This window comes from Macaca nemestrina, chromosome 3 (assembly GCF_043159975.1).
Source record: "Macaca nemestrina isolate mMacNem1 chromosome 3, mMacNem.hap1, whole genome shotgun sequence".
Classification (NCBI taxonomy): domain Eukaryota; kingdom Metazoa; phylum Chordata; class Mammalia; order Primates; family Cercopithecidae; genus Macaca; species Macaca nemestrina.
In genome coordinates this window covers 50,644,237-50,669,386 of record NC_092127.1, presented here as the reverse complement: position 1 = coordinate 50,669,386, position 25,150 = coordinate 50,644,237, and the positions used below count along the sequence as shown (strand labels likewise).

At 40.1% G+C, this 25,150-nt stretch overlaps 1 protein-coding gene across 9 annotated transcripts in view; it reads right to left on the bottom strand.

The window, feature by feature from the left end:
- LOC105493253 (solute carrier family 7 member 11) overlaps positions 1–25,150 on the bottom strand; it is a 788,950-nt gene that overhangs the window by 631,658 nt on the left and 132,142 nt on the right. The window contains exon 1 of one of the 9 annotated variants that reach the window (XM_071093031.1): positions 1,689–1,853. The exons of the other annotated variants lie outside the window; for them this stretch is intronic. The gene's annotated coding sequence lies outside the window, so the exon portion shown is untranslated. Of the gene's footprint in view, positions 1–1,688; positions 1,854–25,150 lie in introns of those variants that run through there. 9 annotated transcript variants of the gene reach the window in all.

The following is a 25,150-nucleotide window of genomic DNA, read 5'->3' as shown; positions in this document are numbered from 1 at the left end:
GGCAGTGGGTTTTCTCTCTCCTGCTCTTCTGCCATGTGAGGACACAGAGTTTGGTGCCCCTTGCTCTTCAGCCTTTCACCATGTGAGGAAGGAAGCAGAGCAGACCCTCACCAGAGGCTGACCTGCTGGTGCCCTGACCTTGGACTTCCCAGCCTCCAGAACTGTGAAGAGATAGAAATTTCTGTTCTTCCTAAATTACTCGAAATATTTTGGTATTTTGTTATAGCAGCACAAATGGACTGAGACACACACACGTATAAACACACACACACACAAAACACACACAACACATAAAAATGATTACATGCAAATACACCAAAAGTTAAGAGTAACACAGAAACTATAACATTGGTGGGATTAAGTCTAGCTTTTTTTGAATTCCAAATGTTCTAATGCAGTTGCATTCATTTCATTGTGCTCTCTATAGCTAGGTAGGGTATTGCTTGGCCAACAAGAATTCTCCTGTTGACACTTGGGTGAATTCGCAATGCTCTAGAATCTTTTTCTCAGTATCGCAAGCTCATATAGATGTTTTTTGACAACCTGAGAGTAGGTCATTCTCTATAGATACACTCACATTAACCTTGCTTATAAAAGACCACTATATAAACCAAAGTGCAAATTATGTCTTTAAAATAAAAAATTTAACTGCCAAGGGGAAAGGATATTTGTTGGGAGCTCAGTTATAACCTGTTGACTTAGTGATCATGGAATCAGATCAACAGCATTTGGCTTGAAGATGCTGATGTTTAAATAGGAATGTTTGTACTGTATGGGGCCTGATGGCTGCATCACCATGAAAAGGTTATTCCTATCCCCAGACAGATGGCATTTGCTGGACAGGAGAGCTCCTCCTGATCACAGCAGAGACATAACGCCAAGTCTGCCTCTGTGAACTTGCTAACTTCTGTCACTAATCATCTACTTCATTTTCTCATTGACATGATTTTTCTTACTAAATATTAATTCAACAGACTTCATAATAACTTTTTGACTTGCTAATATAGCCAGTTGCATATTGTCCTTCCTGTTTCTGGACCTTAGCAACATTTATATTTGTCATGTTTTTGCATCTGTCTAAACTTATTATGTTTTTATTTTACAAATAATTGCCAGAAACTCAGGAGTACCTTGTTTTCACTATTGTCTACACTGAAATTATAAAAACAATTTCTGAAGTCAGGAAAGTAAATAATCTGTATTAGGAAAAGTTCTTTTCTAAATAATATTTTTTAGTGTAAATGCTTTGGAACTTGTAACAGAGACCCAGCTTGAATCTACCATGTATTCATCTCAAATTTAATGTATTTGAACATTGCAAAAGGACTGGTGGGGCAGGTTCACCAGGAATCTTTTTAATTATGATCAAACTCTTCCTAGGAAAGAGCTCATCCAAAAAAAAGAGTCAATGTCCTCTTGAAACTTGGAAGAGAGAAGTAAATGAGAGTATAGCATAGGGACTGTCATTCAGACTCTCCTCCACCCATACTCATGACAGGTTGTGCTAGGGGAGCCAAAACACTTTCTTCTCTGAAGCCTGCATGGGACCTTTAGAGTTTATCAGCGGTGGCTGGGTGATGGTGGCAGCAGCTTTGTGCACATTGTAACCATGGGTAGTAATAACTTCAAAGTTCAGGTGTCAAGGGCACAGAAGTCATGCCCTCACTGCCAGTCATCAAGTAACTTACATCAAGTATCTCATCATGGACATTGGCAGTTGTGGTTCTGTGGGTGGACACTGGCAATGCAGCTGCACTGGGCATCTGTGGGAACAAGGGCTATTATTATAGCTATCCAGGAGAGGAGATGTTTTTGAAGTTTACATAACACATCCATTTCTTAGAGACTTTCAGACTATTTTGGCAAATCTGAGAGGCCTGAACCTTGTTCAGACCAAATGAGAATGGATATATACAAATGTTGCTTTGTAACTGTTGTTATATTCTCCCATACCAACGTAGGAGCATCCTGGGAAATATAGTTCACATACCTGAAAGTTAAGTTTCAGTTGGATAGAATCATTACACTTATGAAAAATGATTCCTTCTCAGATGACAAAAGACCAAGTGATCACTGTTATTCCTACTAAAATCAAGCTATATCTCGGTTTGAAAAATGTTAACTTTGAAATTTGAAAAATTATTTTAAAAATAGAGTACAAATTATATCATAAACACTCCTCTCTGCCACCCAAAATAAACAAACATTAATATCTTGTTACATATGCTTCAGATCTTTATCTTACAAGAAGTAAAGGATTAAACTCAAAGATACTGTCCCCTAGAGCCCCTTCTCCACTCCCATTCCCACCCCTCCCCTCCATCCCAAGAGCAAATTATGGATGCCATTTTTAAATCCACAACAAATAATGTAATACATTATTTATAGATGTGAAAATAACTACAAAGCAAAAGTATAAAGACAAGGAATAAATATATGCTAAGGTAATTTTTAAAAATAAGAGATGGAAAGAGAATGTTTTACTCCTCTCATAAATACTATAAATTGTTTAGACCCTTTTAAATTCATATTTAATTCAAGGAAAAGTAATCAAGGATAATCGAATACTCTAAGAAAAGTATTGCACAGCTATAACTTCACTCTTCCTTTTCAGTTGAGTGAGAAAATGATAGAAGAAAGTTGGGAACTGGGAACCAGAGATAAGATAGTGTTTCGTCCTCCCAGCAATCCTTCCTTTAGAAACTGAAAGAGGAAGACAGGAGAGACCCACAGCTGATCTCTGAGAAGTGAGTAGCTGGAGGCACCAGGATACCAGCCAAGCCTAAAGTATAAAGCAAATCCCTGGACATAGCTTTTGATTCTAAGCTAAGAAGTGCAAGGTAAGCTACAAAAAGCATTCTAATCAGGGCCTAGATGTGTTTGATTACAATAAATCAACATCTGCAAAATTCATGAAAAAACTACCCAATGTTTTCATAGCCTTTATTTGACTTTAGAGCAATTAGAAAGCTTCATTTAAGTACAGTAATCATTAAATCTATTTAAATAAGGTTTTCAATTGCAAAGCAAAAATAATATACAAATTGGGGATTATACATCAGGAGCCAGATTTCTAATTAAACAAGGAGATTAAACCTATTCATTTATCTCTGTTTCTTTCTGAAATTCATCCAATATTAATATTAAAGGAATAAAAAAATACATTAACTCTCATGTTCTCAGAGCATGAATGGGGCTTGACCACTGGCCCTAGATTGGGGAGAGAAAATGGAAGTCTCAGCCAGGTGCAATGGCTCATACCTGTAATCCCAGCACTTTGGGAGGTCAAGGCAGGCAGATCACTTGAGGTCAGGAGTTCCAGACCAGCCTGGCCAACAAGGTTGAAACCCCCTGTCTACTAAAAATACAAAATGTAGCCAGGCATGGTGGTGTGCACCTGTAATCCCAGCTACTCAGGAGGCTGAGGCATGAGAATCACTTGAACCTGGGAGGTGGAGGTTGCAGTGAGCCGAGATCCCGCCACTGCACTTCAGCCTGGGTAACAGAGCAAGACTCAGTCTCAAAAAAAAAAAAAAAAAAAGGACATCTTTAAGAAAGCAAATCACAGGAAACAACAAAACAGAAGAATCCACAAAGTTCTGGAAGATGGAAAGGAGGTGGACCCATGGTAACTGAGTCAAAGAGAGAAGGCTGGAAACTATCACGCTGGAGGAGAGAGGCAAGAAGACAGTAGGAGCCAACTCTTTCACGTCATAGAATCCCAGAAAGATACAAGATTTGGAGGTGCTAGGAGCCAAGTGAGACTGATAACTAACATCCTCCTTTTTCCTCAGTGGAGTACACAAATGGTTAAGACACAGATGTGGATGCCAGACAACGGGAGATCAAATGTCACCTTTAATCTAGAATCCTACATTGGATACTGGACTAGAAAAACATTTGGGGAAAAAGTAATGAAATTCAAATATGGTTCCATGGATTAGCTAATTGTAATGTATTATGAATCACCCGCTTTCTGTCTTTGCTCTGTGGTTATGTAAAAAGTTAACATTAAAGAAAGCTGGGGGAGGAACGTACAGAAATTATCTGTACTATTAGTGCAAATTGTAGGTCTAAAATTATTTCAAAATTAAACTTTTTAAGTTAAACATCTCCTTGATTGCTGATAAAGCCAATATTAGAAAGCATAGCTTATTCTGCCTGAATTGGATAAATTTGCTCACTTCAGATTTGGGCAGATTTACCTAATCATAACTGCAAGCAATACTGTGCCATTTCAAGTCTTACCACAGAATAGAGTCAGCAGGCTCTAAGCCTACACAGGGCCCAGAGCTAAAGAGAGCACATGCTCTGCTTCAGACAGGCGAAACTTCAGTTTAAGATCTTAGGATCTCCTCAAAGAAAGGTGAGCAGAAAGGGCTGAGCTATGCCTGCCCAGTTCCTTCCCCGCTCTCCCCAATTAAGTATGTCACTCCTTGTCGCCTGGGGAGGAGTCAAGACAGAGAAGAAAGAATCCAGGAGCATTGTTTTCAACGCAGTGCTCTCAGACTTTTTGGTCTCAAGGCCCTTTTACACTATTAAAAATAATTGGAGACCTCAAAGAGCTTTTGTTCATACTAGTTATATATTTAAACATCTACTATAAAACTGACACTTTTTAGTATTTATTTATTTATTTAAATACTATTACTAAAGCCAGTAGATGTTAACATGAATAACATATTTTATGAAAAATAATAATTTTTTCCAAACCAAAAAGTATAATGAGAAGAGTGGCCTTGTTGTTCATTTTTACAAATCTCTGTAATGGCTGCCTTAACAGAAGACAGCTGGATTATCACAGCTGCTTCTGCATTCGATCTGCTGTGATATCACATGTCATGTTGCCTCTGGAAAATTCCCCTACACACTTACAGGAGAATGAGAGTGAAAAGAGCAAATAATATCTAGTGTTTTTAGAAAAAATATTTTTTCCTTCCATCCTTCAGAGATCCCTGGACTACACTTTGAGAACTACTGTTCTAATAAATGTCTCTCTATGTGCAGAACAGACGAGGTAAATGTTCCCCCAATTGAAGGTAGCACAAAGGCTGTAGAAGACAGTGATGAAGGCTAAAAGAAGGGTGCCCCAGAGACAGAGAAGCTTTGAAGAAAATCTGGCTATGAAGCAGAGAAACTCTTCCCCCAATTTCTCTTTCAAGTAGCACTGTCAGGTGACTGTCTCTGTCTCTCTGCTGGCAATTTACTGAGAGGCTGAACCCTGACAATCTCCAGACTCAAGGAAGCCGGCAGAGCTGAGGAACACCCTACTAAAACAGGAAACTGGGAGGAATTTAGCACAAGATTCAATGACATCCCTCATCCCTCTTGCCCTACTCAGCTCCTAACATCCTGGCCTCTTAGTTTGTTACCCATGCCCCAACACACACACCCTAAGTGAGAGGTTGGGTAATTCTTCTCTGAGGAAACAGAACAAGCCAAGAAGGGGGAAAAAAATAAACCCTATAAATACTGAGAGTTGGGATATCCATCAATGAAACAGCCCCAACCAATTACCCAAAATTAAAGCCCACATCTTGGCAAGCCCCACCTCTGCACACACAGTTCCAATAGCTGCAGATGTTGCACTCTTGTGTGCTAATAGACAGTCCAGAATGACTAAATCAGACATTCTCAGAAAGCATCCAATGGGGAAAAAACAGACAAAATTATAAAAAACAAATGAAAAGACAATGTGGTTTCTTTAAAAAAATAATAAAAATAATTAAAAAAAGAACATTCATCAACAACAAAGGGCTTCTTGGAAATTAAAAACATAAAAGCAGAAATTTAAAAATTAATTAAAGTTTTGTAAGATAAAGCTGAGAAAGTCTTTCAGAAAGTAGATCAAAGAAAAATGAATAGAAAATAGAAAAAATAATACTTAGAATATCAGAGAATTGATACCGGCTAAACTTGCAACAAATACAACCCCAGAAAGAGTTAACTGGGAAATTACCAGATAAATAAAAATTAAATCTTCACAGAATTGAGGAGCCTGAGTTTCCAAGTTGAAAGAGTCTATCATATTTCCAGGAAAATATATAAATATATGAAAAAGCAAAAAAAAATACATAGATGTGAAACTCCAGCAAACAAGGGATAAAGAGAAAATCCTAAAGGCTTCAAGAACACAAAAACAATGGAGATGCAGGATGGCATCAGACTTGAGAATAATAACTCTAAGAATCACATGATAATGGAGAAATGAAATGCCTTCAAAATGCTGAAGAAAAATGCTATCCACCTAGAATCCTAAACTCAAATCATCATTCAAGGATGAGGATAGATTAAAGACATATGCACAAAGGCAACATCTAAAAAAGATTACTTCCCAGGAAAGCCTTTTTTCAAGATGCTCCTAGAAGGTGTAATCCATTGAAAGAAAAGAATCAACCAAGGAAAGAAAACAGGGAATCCAAGACAGAAGGTGTGGTTGTCAGTCTTCAAGACGGCCCTAAATGAGCCCCTCCTGGGATTCACAGCCTTGTACGGTCCCCTCTGGTATTGGACGGGGTCTATGTGGACAATAGAAGATAGCAGAAGTAACAAGCTATTCCTTCTGGCATTGGGTTTCGTCTTTCTCCCTTCCACTCTTTCTCTCTTTCCAGCCACTAACTCTGGGGGAAGCCGGTGTGAGCAGTGCTATAGAGATGTCCGTTTGGTGAGAACTGAGTCCTCCTGCCCAAAGCTTCTAATCTGAGCTTAGAAACCGATTCTCCAGTGCCAGTCCAGCTTCAGATCATTTCAGCCTTGTGAGAAACCTGAACCAGAACCATCCAGTTAAGCTGTTCCTGGATATGACCCACAGAAACTGTGAAAAAATAAATGTTTGTCAGTTGATGCTGCTAAGTTTTGAAGTGATATGTTACAAAGCATCAGACACCTAATACACAGTGGATCTAACACAGAAGAGAAGAGAAAGACATTTCTAAGACAAGAAAGCCCCAGGGCAACAGCCATGTAGCCATCAGTATCCTGTCCAGATTTGAGCAGAAAGACTGAGGTCTCTAGGAAAGATGTCTCAAAAAAAAAAGTAGAACTGATAAATTATCTTGTGTATTTTATGATGGAGAGAAGTTGCATTCACTTACTTCAATGTGAATATATATTTAGTTACGTTCACAAACACTCCAGTTTCAGACTGAAGTGTTTGCTAATGGTTACATGGAAAGCTAAGCAAAAGAAAAGTTGTAACAATTATTAACTCTAGAAAAAAAAGGGTTCAAGAAAGGAAAGGTAACTAAAGTACATATTTAGCCCATATGCAAATAATATTTATATCATCATAGTAATGGAGATGCCAGACAGTGATATACCCCCCAGATTGTGGTAATTCTACTGAGAGTATGAAGAAATGAAAGCATGTGTAGCAGGGAGGGAGTGGTGGTGGTAGAGCATGTTGATTTAAGAAAGCTAAAATTTATCTTCTGTAATGAGAAGTTAGTGGATGATGTCTGAAACATGAAGATCGAAACACTTTAATCTAAGTATACTATTGACAAATGCAAAGGTAAATTCCAGAATAACAGCTAAAATAATTGAAAGGAATTGACTCTGGGGAGCAGAAATTGAGGGTAGGAAGCAATGGCATCATGCAGTGCTCTGCCATAAGTTACGTTATTCTCCTTGTCTCAAAAAATTTTGATCCAAATACAATTTTATTATTGTTATTGAGACAGAGTCTCCCTCTGTTGCCCAGGCTGGATGATTTTGGCTCACTGCAACCTCCGCCTCCTAGGTTCAGGCGATTCTCCTGGCTCAGCCTCCTGAGTAGCTGGGATCACAGGCACCTACCACCATGCTCGGCTAGTTTTTGTATTTTTAGTAGAGACGGGGTTTCCCCATGTTGGCCAGGCTGGTCTCGAACTCCTGACCTCAGGTGATCCACCCACGTTGGCCTCCCAAAGTGCTGGGATTATAGGCATGAGCCACCACACCCTAAAATAAAATATTAACAGCATTTACCTATCATGGGACAAAAATCAATAGGCAATGTCTACAATTAATAAACCACAAAATAGAAAATATCTTCATATTTGTCAGTATCTATCAGAAGATACCAAAAACACAAATAGTTAAATATGGTTTCCTCTGAAAGACAACACTGGGAATGGCAATATTTGTTGCTGCAATACAAACCATCCCCAAACATAGTAGCTGTGATGGTTAATATTAGATGTCAACTTGATCGCATGGAAAGATGCCTGGATGGCTGATAAAGTATTGTTTCTGAGTGTCTGTGAGAGTGTTGCCAGAGGAAATTGACATTTGAGTTGCTGGAAAAGCATTAGTTGTGAGATGGTTTCCCTACCCTGAGATGTCCTTCAATGCCTCAATGCCTCAGGGAGAGGAAAACCCACCGTTAATGTGAGTGGGCACCATCCAATCGTCAGTCAGTGCGGCTAAAACAAAGCAGGTGGAAGAAAGTAGGATAAGTTTGCTTGCTGAATCATCTGGCTCTTTTTCTTATTCCTGTGCCAGACGCTTGCTTCCGCTCCTCCTGCCCTTGAACATCAGACCCCAGGTTCTTCCGTCCTTGGACCGTGGAACTTGCACCAGCAGCTTCCCAGGGGCTCTCAGGCCTTGGGCCATAGACTAAGGCTGCGCTATCACCTTCCCTGGTTTTGAGGCTTTCGGACTTGGACTGAGGGACTACCGGCTTCTCTCTTTCCTCTCTTCCAGACAGCCTGTTGGGGGACTTCACCTTGTAATTGTGCAAGCCAATTCTCCCTTATAAACTCCCTTTTTTACTATTATTATACTTAAATTCTGGGATACATGTGCAGAACGTTCATGTTTGTTACATAGGTATACATGTGCCATGGTGGTCTGCTGCACCCATCAACCCATCATCTACATTAGGTATTTCTCCTAATACTATCCCTCTCCTAGCCCCCCAACCCCCAAAAAACCCCAGTGGGTGATGTTCCCCTCCGTGTATCCATATGTTCTCATTGCTCAGCTCCCACTTATGAGTGAGAAAATGCAGTGTTTGGTTTTCTGTACCTGTGTTAGTTTGCTGAGAATGATGGTTTCCAGCTTCATCCATGTCCCTGCAAAGGACATAAACCTTTTGTATGGCTGCATAGTATTCAATGGTGTATATGTGCCACATTTTCTTTATCCAGTCTATCATTGATGGGTATTTGGGTTGGTTCCAATTCTTTGCTATTGTGAATAGTGCTGCAATAAGTATATGTGTGCATGTGTCTTTACAGTAGAATAATTTATACACCCAGTAATGGGATTGCTGTGTCAAATGGTATTTCTGGTTCTAGATCCTTGAGGAATTGCCACACTGTCTTCCACAATGGCTGAACTAGTTTACACTCCCACTAACAGTGTAAAAGCATTCCTATTTCTCCACATCCTCTCCAGCATCTGTTGTTTCCTGACTTTTTAATGATCGCCATTCTAACTGGCATGAGATGGTATCTCATTGTGGTTTTGACTTGCATTTCTCTAATCATTCTCTAATGACCAGTGATGATGAGCTTTTTTTCAAATGTTTGTTGGCTGCATAAATGTCTTCTTTTGAGAAGTGTCTGTTCATGCCCACTTTTTGATGGAGTTGTTTGTTTTTTTCTTGTAAATTTGTTTCAGTTCCTTGTAGATTATGGATATTAGCCCTTTGCTATTGGATAGATTGCAAAAATTTTCTCCCATTCTGTAGGTTGCCTGTTCATTCTGATGATAGTTTCTTTTGCTGTGCAGAAGCTCTTTAGTTTAATTAGATCTCATTTGTCAATTTTGGCCTATGTTGCCATTGCTTTTGGTGTTTCGGTCCTGAAGTCTTTGCCCATGCCTATGTCCTGAATGGTATTGCCTAGGTTTTCTTCTAGGGTTTTTATGGTTTTAGGTCTTGTGTTTAAGTCTTTAATCCATCTTGAGTTAATTTTTGTATAAGGTGTAAGGAAGGGGTCCAGTTGCAGCTTTCTGCATATGGCTAGCCTGTTTTCCCAATACCATTTATTAAATAGGGAATCCTTTCCCCATTGCTTGTTTTAGTCAGATTTGTCAAAGATCAGATGGCTGTAGATGTGTGGCATTATTTCTGAGGCCTCTGTTCTGTTCCATTGGTCTATATATCTGTTTTGGTACCAGTACCATGCTGTTTTGGTTACTGTAGCCTTGTAGTATAGTTTGAAGTCAGGTAGCGTGATGCCTTCAACTTTGTTCTTTTTGCTCAGGATTGTCTTGGCAATATGGGCTCTTTTTTGGCTCCATATAAAATTTTGAGTAGTTTTTTTCTAATTCTGTGAAGAAAGTCAATGGTAGCTTAATGGAGACAGCATTGAATCTATAAATTACTTTGGCTTGTATGGCTATTTTCAAGATATCGATTCTTCCTATCCATGAGCATGGAATGTTTTTCCATTTGTTTGTGTCCTCTCTTATTTTCTCAAGCAGTGGTTTTTAGTTCTCCTTGAAGAGGTCCTTCACAACCCTTGTAAGTCATATCCCTAGGTATTCTATTCTCTTTGTAGCAATTGTGAATGGAAGTTCACTCATGATGTGACTCTGTTTATCTATTATTGGCGTATAGGAATGCTTGTGATTTTTGCACATTGATTTTGTATCCTGAGGCTTTGCTGAAGTTGCTTATCAGCTTCAGGAGATTTTGGGGTGAGACAATGGGGTTTTCTAAATATACAATCATGTCATCTGCAAACAGAGAAAATTTGACTTCCTCTCTTTCTATTTGAATAGCCTTTATTTCTTTCTCTTGCCTGATTGCCCTGGCCAGAACTTCCAACACTATGTTGAATAAGAGTGGTGAGAGAAGGCATCCTTGTCTTGTGCTGGGTTTCAGAGGTAAAGCTTTCAGCTTTTGCCCATTCAGTATGATATTGACTGTGGGTTTGTCAGAAATAGCTCTTATTATTTTGAGATATGTTCCATCAATACTTAGTTTATTGAGAGTTTTTAGCATGGAGGGGTGTTGAATTTTATTGAAGGCCTTTTCTGCATCTATTGAGATAATCATGTGATTTTTCTTTTTCATTGGTTCTGTTTATGTCATGGATTACATTTATTGATTTGCATATGTTGAACCAGCCTTGTATCCCTGGGATAAAACCTACTTGATCGTGATGGATAAGCTTTTCGATGTGCTGCTGGATTCGGTTTGCCAGTATTTTATTGAGGATTTTCACATCAATGTTCACCAGGGATATTGGCCTGAAATTTTCCTTTTTTGTTGTGTCTCTGCCAGGTTTTGGTATTGGGATGATGCTGGCCTCATAAAATGAGTTAGGGAGGAGTCCCTCTTTTTCTATTGTTTGGAATAGTTTCAGAAGGAATGGTACCAGCTCCTCTTTGTACCTCTAATAGACTTTGGCTGTAACTCCATCTGGTGCTGAGCTTTTTGTGGTTGGTAGGCTATTTATTACTGCCTCAATTTCAGAACTTGTTATTGGTCTACTCAGGGATTCAACTTTTTCCTGGTTTAGTCTTGAGAGGGTGTATCTGTCCAGGAACTTACCCATTTCTTCTAGATTTTCTAGTTTATTTGCATAGAGGTGTTTATAGTATTCTCTGATGGTAGTTTATATTTCTGTGGGATCAGTGGTGATATCCCCTTTATCATTTTTTATTGTGTTTATTTGATTCTCCTCTCTTTTCTTCTTTATTAGTCTGGCTAGTGGTCTATTTTGTTAATCTTTTCAAAAAACCGCCTCCTGGATTCATTGATTTTTTGAAGGGCTTTTCATGTCTCTATCTCCTTCAGTTCTGCTCTGATCTTAGTTATTTCTTGTCTTCTGCTAGCTTTTGAATTTGCTCTTGCTTCTCTAGTTCTTTTAATTGTGATTTTAGGATGTTGATTTTAGATCTTGCCTGCTTTCTCCTATGGGCATTTAGTGTATACATTTTCCTCTAAACACTGCTTTAGCTGTGTCCCAGAGATTCTGGCACATTGTGTCTTTGTTCTCATTGGTTTCAAAGAACTTATTTATTTCTGCCTTGGTTTTGATATTTACCCAGTAGTCATTCAGGAGCAGGTTGTTCAGTTTCCATGTAGTTGTGCGATTTTGAGTGAGTTTCTTAATCCTGAGTTCTAATTTGATTGCACTGTGATCTGAGAGACTGTTATGATTTCCATTCTTTTGCATTTGCTGAGGACTGTTTTACTTCCAATTATGTAGTCAATTTTAGAATAAGTGCAATGCGATGCTGAGAAGAGTGTATATTCTATTGATTTAGGATGGAGAGTTCTGTAGATGTCTGTTAGGTCTGCTTGGTCCAGAGCTGAGTTCAAGTTCTGAATATCCTTGTTAATTTTCTGTCTTGTTGATCTGTCTAATATTGACAGTCGGGTGTTAAAGTCTCCCATTATTATTATGTGGGAGTCTAAGTCTCTTTGAAGTCTCTAAGAACTTGCTTTATGAATCTGGGTGCTCCTGTATTGGGTGCATATATATTTAGGAAAGTTAGCTCTTCTTGTTCTGTTGATCCCTTTACCATTATGTAATGTCCTTCTTTGTCTTTTTTGATCTTTGTTTAAAGTCTGTTTTATCAGAGACTACGATTGAAACCCCTGCTTTTTTTGCTTTCTGTTTGCTTGGTAAACATTCCTCCATCCCTTTATTTTGAGCCTATGTGTTTCTTTGCATGTGAAATGGGTCTCCTGAATTCAGCACACTGATGGGTCTTGACTCTTTATCCAATTTGCTAGTCTGTGTCTTTTAATTGGGGCATTTAGCCCATTTACATTTAAGGTTAATATTGTTATGTGTGAATTTGATCCAGTCATTATGATGTTAGCTGGTTATTTTGCCGATTAGTTGATGCAGTTTCTTCAAAATGTCAATGGTCTTTACAATTTGGTATGTTTTTGTAGTGACTGGTACCAGTTTTTCCTTTCCATATTTAGTGCTTCCTTCAGGAGTTCTTGTAAGGCAGGCCTGGTGATGACAAAAATCTCTCAGCATTTGCTTGTCTGTAAAGGATTTTATTTCTTCTTCACTTATGAAACTTAGTTTGACTGGATATGAAATTCTGGGTTGAAAATTATTTTCTTTAAGAATGTTGAATATTGGCCCCCCACTGTCTTCTGGCTTGTAGGGTTTCTGCAGAGATCCACTGTTGGGCTTCCCTTTGTGGGTAACCCCACCTTTCTCTCTGGCTGCCCTTAACATTTTTTCTTTCATTTCAATCTTGGTGAATCTGACGACTATGTGTCTTGGGGTTGACCTTCTCAAGAAGTATCTTTGTGGTGTTCTCTGTGTTTCCTGAATTTGAATGTTGATCTGTCTTGCTAGGCTTGGGAAGTCCTCCTGGATAATATCCTGAAGAGTGTTTTCCAACTTGGTTCCATTTTCTTTGTCACTTTCAGGTACACAAATCAAACGTAGGTTTGGTCTTTTCACATAGTCCCATATTTCTTGGAAGCTTTGTTCATTTCTTTTCATTCTTTTTTCTCTAATCTTGTCTTTTCACTTTATTTCATTAGTTTGATTTTCAATCTCTGATATCCTTTCTTCTGCTTGATCAATTCCACTATTGATACTTGTGTATGCTTCACGAAGTTCTTGTGCTGTGTTTTTGCACTCCATCAGCTTATTTATGTTCTTCTCTAAACTGGTTATTCTAGTTAGCAATTCCTCTAACCTTTTTTCAAGGTTCTTAGCTTCCTTGAATTGGGTTAGAACATGCTCCTTTAGCTTGGAGGAGTTTGTTATTACCCACCTTCTGAAGCCTCCTTCTGTCAATTCGTCAAACTCATTCTCCATCCAGTTTTGTTCCCTTGCTGGTGAGTTGTGATCCTTCAGAGGAGAAGAGGCATTCTGGTTTTGGGAATTTTCAGGCTTTTTGCACTGGTTTTTCCTCATCTTTGAGGATTTATCTACCTTTGGTCTTTGGTGTTGGTGACCTTCAGATGGAGTTTCTGTGGGTTTTTGTTGCTGTTGATGCTATTCCTTTCTGTTTGTTAGTTTTCCTTCTAACAGGCCCCTCTGCTGCAGGTCTGCTGGAGTTTGCTGGAGGTCCACTCCAGACCCTGTTTGCCTGGTTATCACCAGCAGAAGGGGCAGAACCGCAAAGATTGCTTCCTGTTCCTTCCTCTGGAAGCTTTGTCCCAGAAGGGCACTTGCCAGATGCCAGTCAAACTCCAACAGACCTGCCAGCAGTGTCTGTCAACCTCTGCTGGGAAGTGTCGCTCAGTCAAGAGGCACGGGGGTCAAGGACCCACTTGAGGAGGCAGTCTGTCCCTTAGCAGAGCTGGAGTGCTGTGCTAGGAGATCCTCTGCTCTCTTCAGAGCCAGCAGGCAGGAATGTTTAAGTCTGCTGAAGCTGTGCCCACAGGTGCCCCTTCCACAACGTGCTCTGTCCCAGGGAGATGGGAGTTACATGTACAAGCCCCTGGCTGGGGCTGCTGCCTTTCTTTCAGAGATGCCCTGCCCAGAGAGAAAGAATCTAGAGAGGCAGTCTGGCTACAGTGGCTTTGCGGAGCTGCAGTGGGCTCCGCCCAGTTCGAACTTCCGCGGGGGCTTTGTTTAGGCTTCGCGGGGGGAAAACCTCCTACTCAAGCCTCAGTAATGGCAGATGCCCCTCCCCCCACGAAGCTCATGCATCCCAGGTCAACTTCAGACTTCTGTCCTGGCAGCAAGAATTTCAAGCCAGTGGATCTTAGCTTGCTGGGCTCTGTAGGGGTGGGATCCACTGAGCTAGACCACTTGACTCTCTGGCTTCAGCTCTCTTTTCAGGGGAATGAATGGTTCTGTCTCACTGGCATTCTAGGCACCAATGGGGTGTGAAAAAAAACTCCTAGTGAGCTGAGATCATGCCATTGCACTCCAACCTGGGCAACAGGGCAAGACTTCATCTCAAAAAAAAAAAAAAACCTCCTGCAGCTAGCTCAATATCTGCCCAGATGGCTGCCCAGTTTTGTGCTTAAAACTCAGGGCCCTGATTGTGTAGGCACCCGAGGGAATCTCCTAGCCTGTGGGTTGTGAAGACCATCGGAAAAGCCTAGTATCTAGGCCGGAATGCACAGTTCCTCACGCACAGTCCCTCAAGGCTTCCCTTGGCTACGGGAGGGAGTTCCCCCACCCCTTGCACTTCCCAGGTTAGGTCATGCCCCACCCTGCTTCTGCTTGCCCTCCATGTGCTGCATCCACTGTCTAACCAGTCCCAATGAGATGAGCCGGGTACCTCAGTTGGAAATGCAGAAATCACCTGCCTTCTGCATTGATCTCGCTGGGAGCTGCAAACCAGAGCTGTTCCTATTCGGCCATCTTTGTACCACACAAACTCCCTTTTAAATAGACATATATCCTATTGGTTCTATCCCTCTGCAGCACCCTAATACAGTAGCTTAAAACAAAAAGAATCAAGACTTGAAACAAAAACAATGCAGGGCTTGGTGAGAAAAGTTTGTCACTGCTCCACACAGAGGCAGCCAGGATAGCTCCACTGGAGCTCACATGATATGCAGCCCTGATGGGCATGGGCATGAAGTGTCCAGTGCCATAGCTCCACAGCCTCTGCGGGCCAGGCCTCACATGACTGCTCCTTGTGTTCTGCCTCAAGCCCACACTAAATTTCTAATGTGACTTTGGTCATGCATGCTGTTTCGCAAACTTGCTGTCAGCCCCTAAGAATAACAGAAAATCATCAAAATTAAAGAGACTAGAGGGCACAGAACAGGTATAGAGCTCTAGCCTGAAGGAACTCCACTCTCCCCAAGGCTGAAGTCTAGAGTGGCAGAGGATTTGAAAAGCATTAGTTTTCAGATGGTTTCCCTACCCTGAGGTATCCTTCAATGCTTGGGTTTACTTTTGGAGCCAGCAATGTACACATTCCAGGATGACATATTAAATGAGGTGGCCATTTTCTATGTTGTTCCTACATGTTTTCAAAGAAAAAGGACTGCGTTCAGACCTGGCCTGCTCCCGAACATCTCCACAAGACTTAAATTACATGCTTGAACAGCCGGATGGGCAACAGCAAAGCTGCCTGTCACGATACAGAGGCCTGCCAAGAGACAAGCAACTCTAAATCAAAAAAGGAAGAAAAAAATGCCATTCTCAGACCTCTCAGAAACTGGCCCAAGATGGAAACTCAGCTTCTCTGTGTCTAAAGCCAAGTCACTGAATCAGGTTGGTTGACTTTGAAGGCTGGAGGCTGATAACATTTGTAAGGGTTATGTCCTAGAACAACCCACTGCTTTCACATGAGGTAGTGAAGAGGAAAACAGTACAGCTCCAGGTGTAATAGGTCTTTCTTACTGAGAAAAAAGCCCGTTTTAAAACAATTTTACCTCACGTGACTTATGGTGACATTGAAAATTGGTTTTTTGTTGTTGATATTTTGTTTTGTTTTGTTTTGCTTTGCTTTTTGCTTTTCTCTAAAATGCTACTGTAGTAATAGCATAAAATGTAAACAAGGCTAGAACTTTTCTATTCTCTGTGAGTCATGATTGATTAGCAATTACTACTGGGAAGAAATACAGCAAGGACAAAGGCAATCAACAGTTAATACTAGAACCTCAACCTCTTCCACATCAAAGCCTTTTTCTAGACTTAATATTATTCTCTCTGTTGAAGATGCTTATATATAATGGAATGACCTAAAATAAAAACAAAAGTTTTAAGCCTTAATTTCACCTTCCTTTACTCAGATCTTGTAAGTAGTCCATATATGAATTTAAAAATCCAAAGGGAACTGCTAACTTGAAAATTTTAAATACACAAGGTGTTGTATAATATGTAAATAAATTAATCAAGTATTGCCTTTTAATGAAGGAAGACTGAAAGAAGTCTTTTCCATCCAGAAACCAGTATATTTTTACCTCCAGGGTTTCGCATCATTTGACTATTCAGAAAATATTTATTGAGGAAGTATGTGATAGGGTTTGGACGTCTGTCCCCTCCAAATCTCATGTTGAAATGTGACCTCCAGTGATGGAGGTAGGGCCTGGAAAGAGGTGTTCGGGTTATGGGAGCAGATCCCTTATGAATAGCTTAGCACCAACCCCTCAGTGATAAGTGAGTTCTTACTCAGCTTATGCAAGATCTGGTTGTTTAAAAGAATCTGGGATCTCTCCATTCTCTCTCTTACTCCCTCTGACGTATGATACACCTGCTCCCTCTTCACCTTCTGCCATGATTGAAAGCTTCCTGAGGCCCTCACTAGAAGCGGATGCCAGCACCATGCTTCCTGTACAGCCTGCAGAACCACAAGCCAATTAAACCTCTTTTCTTTGTAACCTATCCAGCCTCCGTTATTTCTTTATAGTAATGCAAAAATGGCCTAACACAGTATCTTTCAGGCACTATTCTAGGCTCTCGAGAGTAAAGCCATGTTCTGGATATCGATTGTTGCCAAATGAATATCCCAAAATGTAGTGGCTTAAAAGATAGCAATCATTTTATTATTATGATTCATATTTTGACTGCCTAAGCATATTAAGCAGTTGTCTGTCAGGGTCTCTGAAATAGTTGCAGATGATGGCAGGGGCTGGAGTCATTGCAAAGGTTTCTGCAATCATATGTTTAGCTATTGATGCTGGCTGTCAACTAGGACCTCAGCTGGGGCAATTAAACATAGCCTCTTTGTGTAGCCTGGGTTTCCTCACAGCACGGTGACTGGGTTCCCAGACTGAGAGAACCAGGAAGAAACTACATTGCTTTTACGATTTATCCTTGGAAATCACATAGCATCACTACTGCCAATAGTCACAGACCTGCCAAGATTCAAGGGAAAAAAGCATAGACCCCTCACATCTCTCAATGGGAAGTGTGTCACTGTCACATTCTAATTAGACAATGTGGGATGGGAGATCTTCTTGTGCCCATCTTAGAAAAGTCAATCTGCCATGAGAAATAAAAATATTATACAAAGTATCTGACCCTCATACATATGTTTAGGGGCTGGGAAAGCCTGGCAATAAATAAATCAAGAGAGGAATACCAGGCATGATAACTTCTATGCAGAAGAATTAGAGAAAGGAAGGGGAGAAATACAGATGGTGTTGAGCATACTGTCTCTTTTCGTACAGTGGTCACAGAAGCCTTCTCTGGTAAGTGGCCATGTGAGCAGAGATCCTGGAGGAACTGATCCATTGAGCCATGTAGATAATGGGGCAAGAGCATTCCAGGCAGGAGAAACAGCAAATACGAAGGTCACGTAGGGAGAGAGTGCTCCATGTGCTGAGGAAATGACCAGGAAGTCAGTGTGGTGAGAGCAGTGACAAAGGTTCAAGAAGAAGGCAGAGAGCTTGCGGGGGGCCAAGCTTGCAGAGCTTTTAGACATGGTGAGGACCATGGTCTTTGCTCTGAGTGACGGGGGAAGCCATTGAAGAGTTTTTAGGAGGAAAATGGTAAAATTGTATAAAAACAGGATGACTCTGGCCACGACATAGAAAATAGAAGCACCACATCCAGATACAGAGTGAAAGTGGGAGATGAGTATGGAGGCTCTTGCAGTAAATCAGGTGTAAGATGATGACACTTTGGACAAGGTATTAGTAATTGAGTTGGTGAGAAGGAATCAGGTTCTGATGTTAAATAATGTCTTGTCCTTTTTTTAACATTCAGATAAAAAGCCGTGTTTATGGATTTAAATATTAAAGCCTGAGCTTAAATAATAAATGTTAAAGGATAAAAATGGATCAATTATCACTGGACTGCATATCACAAGCGAATTTTCTTTTAACATAGCATTATGGGTTGTCTCTAAAACATTTTTGAAGACTTTTCTTCTGGCAGCTTTAATACCTTTCCCTCCTGTGACATAGTCCAGGCCACATATCCAAAGTGAAATGCAAATTAAGGAAATTATCACTTAGGCCAAAAAACCATTTGACTGAAGTATTCAGGTAATTGAAGAAAACATGTTTTAGGGGGTTTATACTGCCTAGGTAATTCTCTCAAATTTCCACATCCCTTTACATATGCAGATAACAGTAGCAGCTGGGGTGAAACTCAAGGGTAAGAAAAATGTCACCCCTGTGAGGTAAATGGCTTCTTGTAGGACAAGAGAGTAAATCACTCTCCAGGCCACTAGGTGCCCTAAAGGAGGTCATTCCCTCCTACACATCAGATCATTCTATTCCCAGGGAGTTTTACATTCATGCTGGTTCATTGACCACACAGCCAGGATGGTTAGGCAGCTCTTAATAGATTATGTGTTATTTCCTTATTATGTTTGCTAAATGGTGGTGCATCTAATCATTTTTATCATGTAGGGAAATTTCATGAGGTCTCTCTGGCCTAGCCAAATCCTAAAACAGGATTCCCCCATTTATTCCCTTATGCCATAACTGAAAGTTAGCTGAACCAATTAGAGGGTACGTAATAAGCCAATTAGTTGTTCCTTACTTTTCTTAATGAGTGTAAAATGTGTGCCTGCTCAAATTACAGCTTATTTGACAAGATTCTTTGCTATGCTACTACTATCACGACTTGGCATTATTTCATTTCTTTCAGTATTAACAGCATCAATCACAGTAGCTGAGTATCTCCTGTGAGCTTCCATAGGAATTGAGCTTGTCTTTACAAGGTAATCCTTCACCGTCCAACTCCAGCATCATGACCAGCTGTCTGAATTGCTGGAAAATGACCCCTCAGCAAAACTAAGCTGAAGCCAAACCACATCCTGAAGATGAAACACTTTTCTGGAGAATCAGCTGACACTTCAGATATAAGAGGTTTTGGTCCCATATTTCCAAGCTTTATACATTATCTTGCTGCCACCAGAGGTTAATCAATATGTTCTCTTAGGTTCTTTTTGTGATGATCCATCTACCAAGGTCAAGCAGGAAAAATGAGCAAAATGCATGCAAGGACTAAGATCCTAGCCATGAATTTTGGGGGAAGAGAAACTCTTGGGTTATTGTAAGACAGCCAGATCTAGTGTCCAAAGGAGAACAACAACCGAAAAACAAGAATAGAGTCGGAAAATTTTGTAACTTTGTCAACATTTATTTTCACCAAACAACTCATTAAATCACTATAAAAGTCAACGCATATGGTTGGATATGACAGTTTAAATTCTAGAAAGAGTTATAAGTCAAGTTAAACTCATAATACATAATGCAGTCTGGGTGTCTCATCCATGAATTATAACATTTTTATTACATCTCATCTGCAAATTACCAACTTGTTCCCTGTCCTGCCAATCTCTTGATTAAATGGGGGACTGTCAGGCATTGTGAAAATATATTATGGTAAAGGATAACTCCATCATTTGTCTCGATTATTTCTACATGCTTATTTAAAGCTTTATCACTAGAGCAGCTGGTGCAAACTGAATTGTTGATTTAGCAAAGTGAGAGCAGAAATAAGGAAGTAGAAAAAAATTTGGCCAAAAAGACCCATGTTTTATTGCCATTATCTTGCTGTATTTCATCATATGTTTTTCTAATATTTGTGTATCTTGAATACTTTTGTTGTCCATTTTGATCACTTTAGTTCTTATTCTTCAAAGTTATTCTCTTCAGGCCTTATTCCCATGGGCCCAACTGAAGGGTAATTTATTCTGTATCTTACACAGATAATGGGGCAATAACTATTTGTACCCATCAAATTTCCCCATAAAATGGTTTAACCTCTTGAATCAGTGCCAATAGGTCAGGTGAGTGAGTCAAGTATACATCACTTCACATTTATCAGAGAGCCACACTGCATTAGGTCCCTATAAAGAACTTACTTAAAAATTGACCTCCTTTATGAACTTTTATTCTAAAAGTAAAGAACACATTGATATATCAAAATATAAATCGTAAGTATGTATATATTTGTCAATTTTTAATAATTTCCCTTTATTTGTATTTGTTTCGATTAGTGTGTTTTATTTACTTTTTTCTAGTTGCAAAGTAACAACATAATTATTACAGAAAATCTTGAAGATAAAAAAGTCCTTTAAAAAGTCACCCACAATTTCAACACCCAAAGATATGGAGTGGAAACATTTTATAGCTTTCATGAAGAATTCTGATTTATGTTCTCCATTCATAGTAAACGAAAAAAAAATTGCATTACTAATAGAATTTTTCTCAAGGAGAAAACCACTTTGCTTAGCAACACACCTAAGTAGACATATTTGATTATAAACTTGAAGCCTGTCAGGCCTGGCTTGAACCATCTAAGACAAAACAAAGGAATATCTGCATGGCTCTACCTCAAAAATGGACAGGAATCATAGTCTAGAAGGAGAAGAGTGGTTAAAAGAGAGGGTGCGCCTCTAGCATGCGAGAAGACTAGCATCTAAGGAGAGTTAGCCAGTAATTTTTAAGGCAGATCTGTCTGAAATGCCAAACAGGAATGTCTAATAGGCTTTTAACAGAAGTAACGAACACAGATCCTCTGACCCTCCAGGTCACCCCTGCCCCAAATGTTCAGTAAAGTCTGCAGTACACTGCATCCTAAATTGTTGAGACTTTGAGGAGAAAAGACATTGGAGATGGGCAAATTCGGTGGAATAACATCATGCAGGAAAAGAAATGGCATTCAACAGGGCAAAATGCAGACTGGAAATTTATAAATGAAGCCAAAGTAAGAATTCCCAGCCATAAGTATTACCAAAAATCTCGCTTCCCTAGAATTTCAGAGATAATGGAAGAAACACTGACTTTCCCACTGAAATGGAGACTTAAACCAAATTTTACTTAAATATTAAAGACAACTCCCAGCAAATTGGAAATTTCAGGCTTGACACCTTATCATGAAGACTAAAAACAAGACTCTGTTTCTTAGCAAATGGAGAGTGAGTATTGATTCTTCATAAGAGACTGCCATGATAAAAGTGTTGTATTCAAAGATCAGTTTTGTCTAGTTAGAGCAATAAAATACAAGTAATATTTTTATCATACAGTAGAGAACACAGAGAAGGTTGCTACAATAATCCAGGTTCAAGGTGATGAGGGATATGACTAAACAAGCTTAGCAGTGCCAGCTTCATGTGTGAAAATGACTGTATTTCCTAAGGCACCTGAGAGCAATTACACAAAGGAACAGGAATTTAGATGCCTATCCTATTTTATTGAAAATTCTACGGCCGGGCGCAGTGGCTCAAGCCTGTAATACCAGCACTTGGGAGGCCGAGTCGGGCGGATCACGAGGTCAGAAGATCGAGACCATCCTGGCTAACACGGTGAAACCCCGTCTCTACTAAAAAACACAAAAAACTAGCCGGGCGAGGTGGCGGGCGCCTGTAGTCCCAGATACTCGGGAGGCTGAGGCAGGAGAATGGCGTGAACCCGGGAGCGGAGCTTGCAGTGAGCTGAGATCGCGCCACTGCACTCCAGCCTGGGCGACAGAGCGAGACTCCGTCTCAAAAAATGAAAAAAAGAAAAAAAAAAGAAAATTCTAAGGAATTAACGGGACTAATAGGCCTCATGACATACGGTGGAGTGGGGAGAAGAGAGAGATGGTGGGAGTTGTATGGAATAAAGAGCTTAAGTAGAAAAGCAAGCAAACCTAGTGTATTAGTTTCCACTTTCTGTTGTAAAAAGTTATCACATATTTAGTGGCTTGAAACAACACAAATGTATTATCTCATATGGTTCTAGAAGTCCGAAGTCCAACATGAGTTTCTCTTGGCTAAAATCAAAGTGTAGGTAGGGCTGTGTTCCTTCTAGAAGCTCCAGGAGAGAACTGTTGTCTTCTCCAGTTTCTAGAAGCCACCTATGTTCCCTGACTCAGGCCTCTTCTTCCATCTTCAAAGCCAATAGTGTAGCATCTTCTAATTTTTCTCTCACTTTGACAATCCTCCCTCTCTCTTTTAGACAGGAGGCCCTTGTGATTACATTGGGCCCACCCAGATGATCCAGGAAAATCTTCCCGTCTCAAGATTCTTATTTTAATCACATCTATAAAATTCCTTTTGCCATGTGAGGCAACATATTACAGGGATTACAGGGTTTGGGGATTAGGACGAGGACATCTTAGGGCTCCACTCGTCTACCTGACCACAACACCTGGCATTGCTTTTCCTACCAGTACCAGGAAGAACTAAGGGTGGGCACCATACTGCTGACTAAGTAAGTGTGGGGCCAATTTCCTAAGTGAATGTCATTAACTAACTTTCAACTGGATCAATCATTCTACCAATCTTTTACCACAAACTCTTCCAAATACAACTGCAACTGCCAAGAGACTGATGGACCAGAGAATGGCTTCTTCATTCCAGGCACTTCTAAAGTCCAAGTGGTCAAATACCAGCCTCTTTTTACCAATGTTCCCACCTGTTTCATGCAGCCAAATTTCACTAGAGGAAGGCAAAGCTAATGATTCCCTCATTCTCTGTAGTTTGACTCTCTCGAAGTGGCTATTAAGGAGGACAAATACAACTTAGACATCATGCCACATTCAGGGCAAAGGCAGCTAAGACTAATGTACAAAACCAGGAGAAGCTATTGATGTTTTTTAAGTCAATACAGGGGGTTGGGTCTTCATTTTGCTTTGAAAATACCTTTTTGTGGAAGATAGTTTCATTTTATGTATACAGATGATTTGTATAAATAGTAATAACTGTAATAATGAAAATAATGTCTACTTAGTGTAATTTAATCTTTAATTTGTCTTATGGAGATAGACAATTTACAAATGGAAAAGGCATGCCCACGTTTGAGAAAAAAACAGAGGGAGAAAGAGTAGGATAAACACAGAGATCAGTGTTGTCCAGGATTTTCATCTTCCCCCTTCTCTCCTGTGGCTCAGGCTAAGAATGGCATGGGTCATGCCATCTCAAAGTAAACTAGGCATGTCTGTGGGCCTGCCTCTGAGATAGTCTAAAAGTCTTGCCTATTTCCCAGAAGATTAGCATGGAACAGTAGCCCCTAGAAAATACCTTTAGCCCAATATTATGGGAATTAACCCAACCCAGTTTATGTAGAATATCCAGCTCTGGAATGAAGAATTAATGTAATCCAGGAGGTTAAAAAAGAAATAACTCAATTTTAGAAGATGAAAATAAATAGGCACAAACAGGCAGGATACAGAAATCAATCTAGATGTTGTGCAAACCTTAGTTTCACTACAGGTGTTAGTGAAATCTACAGTCTGTAGCAAAGATTAGGACTAGCAGTGAGCCACGGTGATTGCATGGGTTAGAGGTAGACAAGGAGAACAATATTCCTGTCAGCATCACCTTCGACCATGCAATCACACCTATATATAGCCTAAATGAATAAAACACTTTTAACAGGGAAAGGAAGACATACAGTGACATCTATTATTGTGTGCAGTTTCTAAATGACATGGTAATAAAAAAAAACATGTTATCACTTGCTTTTTTTCTAATGGGCTACTTAAATGAAATTTTCAATGACAGCAACCAACAATGAGTAGAAGACCATTAAAATCAGTTAGGATTGTGCTTCACTGTTTTTAATACAAAACCTGACAATGATTAAACAATTATGGGATTTGTTTGCCTCACACAACTAAGGATGGAAAGTGCTGGCCTGATAGGCCTCAGTGAAGCCATCAGCACCCAGCCTCTTTTTACATTTTGGGCTCTGCCATCCTTAGCATGTAGACCTCTTTCTCCACACTTCCAGCCTCCTGATTGCCAGATGGCTGCTGCATCCCCTGGTCCCCTCCCCATCTCAGGGAAAAAGAAGGGGATTGGGCAAAAGGCCAAAAGGGTAGGTGAGCTAAATCTATTCTCTTTTAAGAAGTTTTGTGGGGTTTTTTTGGGTGTTTTTTTTTTTTTTTTTTTTTTTTTTTGAGACGGAGTCTCACACTGTCGCCCCAGCTGGAGTGCAATGGCGCAATCTCGGCTCACTGCAAACTCCGCCTCCTAGGTTCAAGCAATTCTCTTGCCTCAGCTTCCTGAGTAGCTGGGATTACAGGCACCTGCCACCACACCTGGCTAATTTTTATATTTTTAGTAGAAACGGGGTTTCACCGTGTTGGTCAGGCTGATCTTGAACTCCTAACCTCGTGATCCACCTGCCTCAGCCTCCCAAAGGAAGCTTTTATAGAAGACTCACCCATATTGCAGACTCATCCTCTGCTCATAGTCATTGGCCAGAATTGTGACATGTGGTCATGCTTAGCAGTGAGGTAAAGGTGCCTGGCTCTGAGGCAGGTCAGCTGAAATGAGTCAGTCAGAAAAAGCATTCAACTAGAAATAAAAATCATTGCTTCACAATCAAGCACCAAGGATGAAGAAAAGGAGAAGGGAGAGAAAAGAGAGA